Source organism: Myotis lucifugus, unplaced genomic scaffold, assembly GCF_000147115.1.
Source record: "Myotis lucifugus unplaced genomic scaffold, Myoluc2.0 scaffold_134, whole genome shotgun sequence".
Lineage (NCBI taxonomy): Eukaryota > Metazoa > Chordata > Mammalia > Chiroptera > Vespertilionidae > Myotis > Myotis lucifugus.
The window spans coordinates 2257139-2265913 of NW_005871182.1; positions in this window are offsets into that span (position 1 = coordinate 2257139).

Sequence of the window (8775 nt, forward strand, 5' to 3'; positions counted from 1 at the left end):
TTACTTATTCACTCTCCAGTGGATATGTTAGCATAGATAGCTGTTATAAAGGAGGGGAGCAAAGGAAATCAGGCATTATTAGGCATAATCACCTAAGGACCATAAGCCGGCTTGCTTCTTTAGGAAGTTACAGCTTCACACACTCCCCAGGGAACCAGGAGTCTGTTCCTCCCAGATCACTGCGGGAAGAGAGAAAACAATAAAGGGGGAGGTAAGCCAATGTGCAGTAGGAACCAAGAAGGCCACCATGGAGGTATGTCAGTCTAACCTGGGAAAAGGATTAGATTGGATAAGAGACATAACCCGGAAAGATCTAGGAAATAGGTTGGTTAAGGGGTGGCCCATCAGAAGCCTGGGAAATTGGTCCATTTGAAAAGGGTGCCAGGTCCTTCCCAAGCCTAATCAGCCTAACAAAGAGCTTTCTCCCTTCCTGGGAAGCCAGTTGCCATGTTATGAGGACACTCAGAAGTGCTGTGGAGAGGTAGGTGTATATGTTGAAGAATTGAGGCTTCCTGCCAACAGCCATGGGATGGAGCCATCTGTGAAACAGATCCCTCTGCCCCAGTCAAGCCTTTATACAACTGCAGCCCGGCCAACAGCTTGATTGCAACCTCATGAAAGACCCTGAGCCAGACGACTCAGGTGCCATTCTTTGGAAGGAGCACTGGCAAACAGCACACATAAGCAGCTTCTCAGGCTAATGGTTGAAAGGATGGAGGATGTTTATGCTGAAGAAAAGACTGAGAATGGAAGAAGGCAGACAAGCTCCTTTCAGCTGTCAGAATGATTAAAATATGGAAACGGAAACAGACTCACTGTAATGCTCAAGGCAAAGAACAAAAGTAATGGGTATAAGCTACAGAACGTGAGCTCATGCTGGGGTAACTACAGCCAAAATGGTGTAAGTGGCTGTAAGAAGCAGGCAGAGGCCAGATAATCACCTGCAATGTTTGACATTTTGGACTGAGCAGTACCATCATCAAATTTTGCCACTGTCCTATTAAAGTCCTTTAGAACATTGTTTTTTCTGTTCCAGGATACAGTTGAAGATTATGCATTATATTTAATTAAAATATCTTTTTAGTTTCCTTTTTAAAAAAAAAGAGGGTAGATGTGTAGCCAGACTACCCAGGTTCCAATCTAGGTCTTATCACTTAACTGGGAGAACTTTGGCAAGTTACTTAGCTTCTGATTCTCAGTTTCTTCAACTATAAAATGAAAATAATAAAAGTAGTAGCTACTTCATAGGATTGAAATGATTGAATGTTAATATATGTATATGTATGCATGTGTGTATATGAACACAAGTATGTAGGTTCTGTTCATAGAGCTCAGGAGCAACGAGTGCACGTAACACTGTTTGTGGTTTCTAAATCTCATTTATTATTGAAAAGAACAGAGACTTCTTGAAGAAATGGTTGATTCCAGGACAGGGGCAGGGAAAATACAAGAAGAGCCTGGAACATCTTTTTGTGTCAGAATCACAGGAACCTATTTGAAGGAGCTCTCATTGACGAAATCTGTAACAATTTGAACATCAAAATAAATAATGAAAACAAAGGAATATAACCCATTGAGTAAATAACAGGACCACAATGAGAGAGACAGATGGGGGAGGGAGGAGAGAGGAGAGAGAGAGAGAGAGTGCTTGCAAGCACAAAAGAGTTTTTAAGGTAGAAAGTCATGAAGAAATGATGAAAATTATTTCATCATTATTTGGTAACCATCATAGTAATAATTATGGATGCTAAAACTAGTGGGTGAAAGTTTGAAGAACAACAGTAACAAGATACATATTAAGTACAAAAGATAAACTAATAACTTAGCAGAGACACCTGGCCAATACCACCTTAACCAATGTCAAACATAGTATCACAATAATGGGAGAAACCAAAATTATATGTCTCCTGAAGCATTACTTCTGTGGTATTTTTTAAATGTTTTTTTAATTGATTTTTTTTAAAGAGAAGAAGGGAGAGGGAGAGATAGATAGAAATAGATGTTTTCAAAGAGAAAAAAAACATCAATCAGCTGCCTCCTGCACCCCCCCTACTGGGGATCAAGCTTGAAACCTGGGCATTTGCCCTGACAGGAAATCAAACGGGTGACCTTTTGGTGCATGGGACAGTGCTCAATCCACTGAGTCACACTGGCTGGGTTTCTGTGGTATTTTTGGCAAAGAATACTTTCATTGTGGTGATAGTTTCATGGGTGAATGCATATGTGCAAATTTATCAAATTGTATACATTAGATACACGCAGTTTTTTAAATATCAATAAGGTGGAAAAAATTTTAAATTTAAACATATGTAAAAGAGCTTAGAATGTGCCTGACACATAATAAGGAATATATGTGTGTTTGCTGTTACCATAAGGATATACGAGAAGCCTAGATGACGTGAAGATACAAGAAGGTGAAGGTAAAGAACGTGAAGGTAAGTGACATGTTCCTGAGATTACCCAAGTCCCAGGAATCCCAGGGCTCGTGATAGTTTACTTTAGTGTCTAATGTAGCCTGGATTTTTTTTTTTAACTTGGAAAAAATCTAAAAGCATATGATTTTTAAGTGGAAAGTAAAAAAATAGCATTTTATTTGGAAAGAATGGAAAGATTTTGTAGGCAGATCAGAAGCACACCATCTGGTTAACTCAAGAGAAATTCAAAGAGCTTAGATTTCACATTTTTATCAGCTATGCATGGTTTAAGATAGATCTCCCTAAGCTAAAAATATCAAAGCATATTTGTTCTGCTATTTATGAGTTAGTTGAAAATGCCAGTCAACTACAGTGCTAAAGACCCCATTTATCTTATCTAAGAATCAGAGTCCATTATGGTTTATATTTCTCAAGTTCAAAAGTTCAATGGTGTGCACGACAAATTCATCATATGAGAAATAGGCAAAGTTGACACAGTAGTAGTATCTCTAAAATTAAATTTTAATTCTTTAAATATAAGATTCTTATTTTTAAACTAGAGGCCCGGTGCATGGATTCGTGCTCTGCTGGCGTCCCTCGGCCTGGCCTGCGCCCTCTCACAATCCCGGACCCCTTGGGGGATGTCAGACTGCTGGTTTCGGCCCAATTTCTGCAGGCCAGGCCCAGAGACCCCACCAGTGCATGAATCCATGCACCAGGACTCTAGTATGCATATAAGATCTTTGGTTAATCTCTTCCCCTCCATCCCTCCTCCCCTCTTCCCTCAGAGATTCATCAGTCTGTTCCATGTTTCCATGCCTGTGCGTTGAGCATCTGCCCCCTGGTGATCAGTGTGCATCATAGCTACCAGTTGAACGGTCAGACACTTTGCATATTAGCCATTTATATATAGAGATGATTCTTAACCAGGGACAATATTGCCCCCAGGGGATATTTTGCAAAGTGTGGAGACACTTTTGGTCCTCACTACTGGGAGTTGGGGGAGAGTATGTTACTGGCATCCAGTGATAGAAACCAGGGATGCTGCACAGGCAGCCCCCACAAGAGTGGATTATCTTATTTAAAATGTCAATAGTGTCAATGTTGAGAAATCCTGGACTAAATGAAAACATTTTCTAAAATTTCAAGCAGTTAAAGTGCTGCAAGGGGTGGAATAATGCTTGCAATCCTGTCGTCTTTTGTTTTTTGTTTTAATTTTTTAATTGATTTTTTTAGAGAGTGGGAGAGAGAGAAACATTGATGTGAGAGAGAAACAGTGATCAGTTGCCTCTCCCATGCACCTGGACTACGGATCAAACCCACAACCCAGGCATGTGCCCTTACCGGAAATCGAACCCCAGACCCTTCTGTGCTCAGGAGGACGCTCAACCATCTGAGCCACACCAGCCAGGGCTTCTAGTCCTGTCTTGATATAGAATATTATCAGCTAGCCTCAATATATTTTTTAATCAATCAAAAATTTGTACTGCTCTATGAGTATTTGTATGGTTTTATCTTCATTTATATATGCACTAAAACTGAACTAGAACTTCATTACTATCTGCCTCATAAGTATTCCACCCTCATCTCAAAATATAGAAAGGGAGAAATTTATATACAAAATTAGAGATAAACTAGGTTACAGAATGAAGCCAATATTCACTAGAGGTTGAATAAAAAAGAGAACCAATTTTAGTGGCTTCTAGCATAATGAAAAAATTTAAAATTTAATAAAGACTATTAGGCAATCTCATTAAAAACAAAAAAATTCAAATGATATTCAAAACACAAATAAGAATTCAGCCCTGCCAGGGTTCACACACTGTGCAAATCTTTAAAGCTGGTCAGGCCATAACTACTTGTCCTGACAAACTGTGGGGATGATAAGTCTCTCCCCATCCTCCTGCTTATTTTGTGCTTGAGGAAAACGATGTTGCAGGAAGTTATCCCTGCTCCACTCCCCAGGAGCATCATCTTGAAGGTGCACCCGTGGCCCCTGTTAAAACGGAGAAGATATGAACTGCTGAGAGCTCCTCTACACCGCTTGGCTGTATTTCTCTCTAGCAAATAATTGTCCACAAAACTTTCATCAGTCTGTGGCATAACCTTGGGTTGTCTGATTGGTTTGAAAATCATGTTTAATGTGTTATGTTCCATGACTACCTCATCTGTCTAGAAATCCCTGAAGTGAGAAATAAGTGCTAATTGCTTAGAGTGCACAATGGTTAAAGAAAAAACAAAGTATTAATACTCTATATTATTATATCTAAATTCAATCCAACTTGGTTCTTTGTTTTTATTAGCTGTTTTAAGAAATTAAGTTAGCCTGGCCGGCGTGGCTCAGTGGTTGTGCATTGTTCCTATGAACCAGGAAGTCATGGTTCAATTCCTCGTCAGGGCACATGCCTGGGTTGCTGGTTCCATTCCCAGTGGAGGGCATGTAGGAGGCAGCCAATCAATGATTTTCTATCATCATTGATGTTTCTATCTCTCTCTCCCTCTCCCTTCCCTTCTGATTTAAAAAAAAGAAAGAAAAAAAATTGAGTTAATATTTAGTAAAAAAAGAAAAGACAATTGCCAATCCAGAGGACTTATAATGAAACTAGTGACCCAGTGCACAGATTCATGCACATTGAAAGGAAATTAATTAGAAGATGGCCGGCAGGGGTGGGACTGGGCGAGAGGGCCCAGACACGCACTGGAGTCAACCTCCCGTGGTCCCTCCCCAGCCAGCCGCACCTGGGGTGGCGCCGTGGCTCGAAGGGCATCTGCAGAGTGAGCAGGGTCCCTTCAGCAGGTGGGGTCTCTGGGCCTGGCCTGTGGGGGTCAAGCTGAAACTGGCCCTCCGACATCCCCTGAGGGGGCCTGGAGTGTGAGAGGGCACTCTGCAAAGTTGCTGTTGTACAAGGTGTGGAACACAAATGCAAGTGTGCAGTAAACCAGATTCAGGGCCAACAGTGCCCCAGCAACAACATAACCCAAGGCTGAAGGTGGAATCGCATGGCCCTGCGAGGACTCTGGCTCCCTCAGTCACTGCCAAGTCACTGCAGCTCAGCAGCTCCTGCTTTGAGTGTCTGCCCTCTGGTGGTCAGTATGCATCATAGCTACCGGTCGGATGGAGACTTAGCATATTAGCTTTTTTTTTTTTTTTTAAATATATTTTTATTGATTTTTCACAGAGAGGAAGGGAGAGGGATAGTGAGTTAGAAACATCAATGAGAGAGAAACATCGATCAGCTGCCTCCTGCACACTCCCTTACTGGTGATGTGCCTGCAACCAAGGTACATGCCCTTGACGGGAATCGAACCTGAGACCCTTGAGTCCGCAGGCTGACGCTCTATCCACTGAGCCAAACCGGTTAGGGCAGCATATTAGCTTTTTATATATATAGACTAGAGGCCCGGTGCACGAAATTCGTGCATGGGTGCGGTCCCGAGGCCTGGCTGGCGATCAAAGCGTGAGTGTCTGGCATGGATGGGCAGGTCCCCGCTGACCTCTGGGCCCTGGGCAGCACCTGGGCCCCCGCACACCCCCTTCTGCCTGAGTCACGGCTCCCAAGTCCCCAGGCAGAGATGTAGTGAGCGCAGTTGGACACCATGGGCCGGGGCTCAGTGTGGGCCTCTGGGATTCCCAGCGGTCCTGCACGGAAGCTGGGTGGGCAGCGCGCGCTCTCCTGGCCAGCCTTGCAGACCTGCTCCTGCGCGAACCTACAGGGAGCCCGACCGGCCCCTGCGGTACCGGTGGGTGCGGCCTGACTTACCCGAAAGAGACCGTGTGGATGCAGGGCAGGCTCCTTGCAGGCGCCCGGCACCTGAGTGCAGGGGCTTCCCTATCGCTTGAGCCCTGGCATTCTGGGGGAGAGTAGCAGGGGGAGTGAGAGCGAGCTCAGTGGATACCCCGCATTCTCACTGCACCTCTGTCCCTGTCACCCCCGCCCCAGGTAGCTGGCGAGAGGTCACAGCCCCCTGCCCCGGTGCCACAGGAGGTTGTTCATTGCCACCCACCCCCAGTTCCTGTCCCAGCCTGGGGCCTACCCCCGATCAGGTGATCAGGGCCTGCTGGCTGCTGGTTGCCTTCTGCAGGGCAATCAGTAGGGGCCAGGCCTCCTGCCCGGCTCCCTCAGCTCCTGGGAGTCGGGCAGGGGCCCTGCCCTCTGCCGCCACTGGTGGCCCCCGCTTGCACCCGCCTTGGCCTGGTGCCGCCTGCTCACCTGTTCCACCATCCAGCTGTAGTCCCGCTCTTGTCGGGGCCCACAGGGGCTGGCAGCGCCTCTACTGCTGCCCGCTGCCAGCGCCGTCTCGCTGACACTGCCATGTTCTGCGCCGCCCCCTGGTGGTCAGCGCATGTCATAGTGAGCGGTCCAATTCCTGGTCGAGGGGACAATTTGCATATTAGGCTTTTATTATATAGGATGCCACAGCCCCAATGCCATTCTTTCTCCACTCCTCATCCCAGTACTGCTTCTCAGGGGCAACTCATTTATTTTTTGTTTTTTAGGTAATCCTCTTTATAGCTTGGAATAATATCCCTATGTTAATATTTCTTTCTGTATCAATTATAGACATTTACTCCTACCTCTGAAATGTGAGGATTTAACTGCTTAAGCTTTTCTCTCGCTCCTATCCATTTTTGGTAGTTCTATTGTCTTTAGTTATTTTATTGGAAGTCTTCATAACTTAAAATAAGATATACTCCTGTTTCTTGTTCTTCAGCTTTATTGTAGCAGCTCTTGTCTCCCCAACGTATGGTGAAGCCATTGCCACACCCTCTTTCCCTTCTCCCCTCTCTTCTCCCACCCAGCCTCTGTCGGCTTCACTTTTGCTTTCTGTCTTTTAATTTGATGACATCAAGATTCGTGACAGCAGCACTCTGTTCTGTTGCTATAAATAAATAGTCAATGTTTTGTCTATAACTGGTTCTGAACTTTGAATGGCAGTCAGCAACCTTTGCTTTATTATCACTATGTAAATATTAGTGCAGAGACAGGTGCCGCGCAGGACATTTCTTTCCTGTTTCCTGGGTCCACTTTTTGACCCCTCAGCCACCGAAGAGAGAATGCCACTTTCCTTAAATTCCATTAGTTGTTTATAATCAAGACATATTTTAGTTTGCTTCATGTCTGGACTGTAGCTCTCTTGTGATTTTTTTTTCTTACAAATTCCAATTGCCTTTCTTTTTTCCCTACTGAAAAGAATATGTGCCTCCTTTCCCCATCTCCAGCATGAAATGCAGTCCATTTCCATTGTTGAATACATGCTCTGTGGAGCCCACTGGCTTTGTCCTGTGGAGAAAGATGGCTTCCAGCTCTGCTGCATCTTGGCATTCTTCTACACTGGGGTTGATTGCTGTGTTCTTGTATCCCATGTCTTCTTCTTTCTTGATTTTTGCCCTTGTTTTGCTGGCATACATCCAAACATTTTCATCAAAACAAGAGTTCCTTGTTTTCTAATTGAGATCATATTCTTGACTCTCCTTTCTGGGGGGGAAAAAAAGTGATATGCACCCAAGTGAATTTCTTTTGTTTTTTTTAAATATATATTTTTATTGATTTCAGAGAAGAAGGGAGAAGGAGAGAGAGAGAACATCAATGATGAGAGAGAATCATTGATTGGCTGCCTCCTACACATCCCCCAATGGGGATCAAGCACACAACCCGGGCATGTGCCTTTGACTGGAATTGAACCCGGGACCCACCAACTAGGACCCAAGTGAATTTCTTGTACTTATCTTCCAACTTTTTTCTTAGATTCCATGCAAGAAAAGCACCAATATGCTTTTTAAGGTAGTTGTAATGTTAATTCTGTAACTTAGAGCAACCATTGGTTCTCTATATGGTGGACTAGTTATCCAAATAAAATGGAGAAACCTACTATGTATTTTATAGCATGTAAGTTGCCAGTTCTTATAGAGATTGAGTGTTAGCCTGATTGATTTTGTCAAATGGTCTTTAACAATATTTTCCAATAACATAGATTGACTCAATGTAAGGGTGTTATACAAACATTGTAGCTATGTAAAGAAAATACCTGCCCTAGCTTGTTTGGCTCAGTGGATAGAGTGTGGGCCTATGGACTGAAGGGTCCCAGGTTTGATCCCGGTCAAGGGCACATGCCTGGGTTGTGGGCTCGATCCCCAGTAGGGGGCGTGCAGGAGGCAGCAAATCAATGATGCTCTGTCATCATTGATGTTTCTATCTCTCCCTTTCTTTTCCTCTCTGAAATCAATAAAATATATTTTTTAAATATATAAATAAATAAATTAAATATATTTTTTTAAAAGAGAAATACCTAAATTATACCAAAATTTTATTTTTTAAATAATGGGACATGAGATAAACTGTTATTTAGCCTGGAATATATA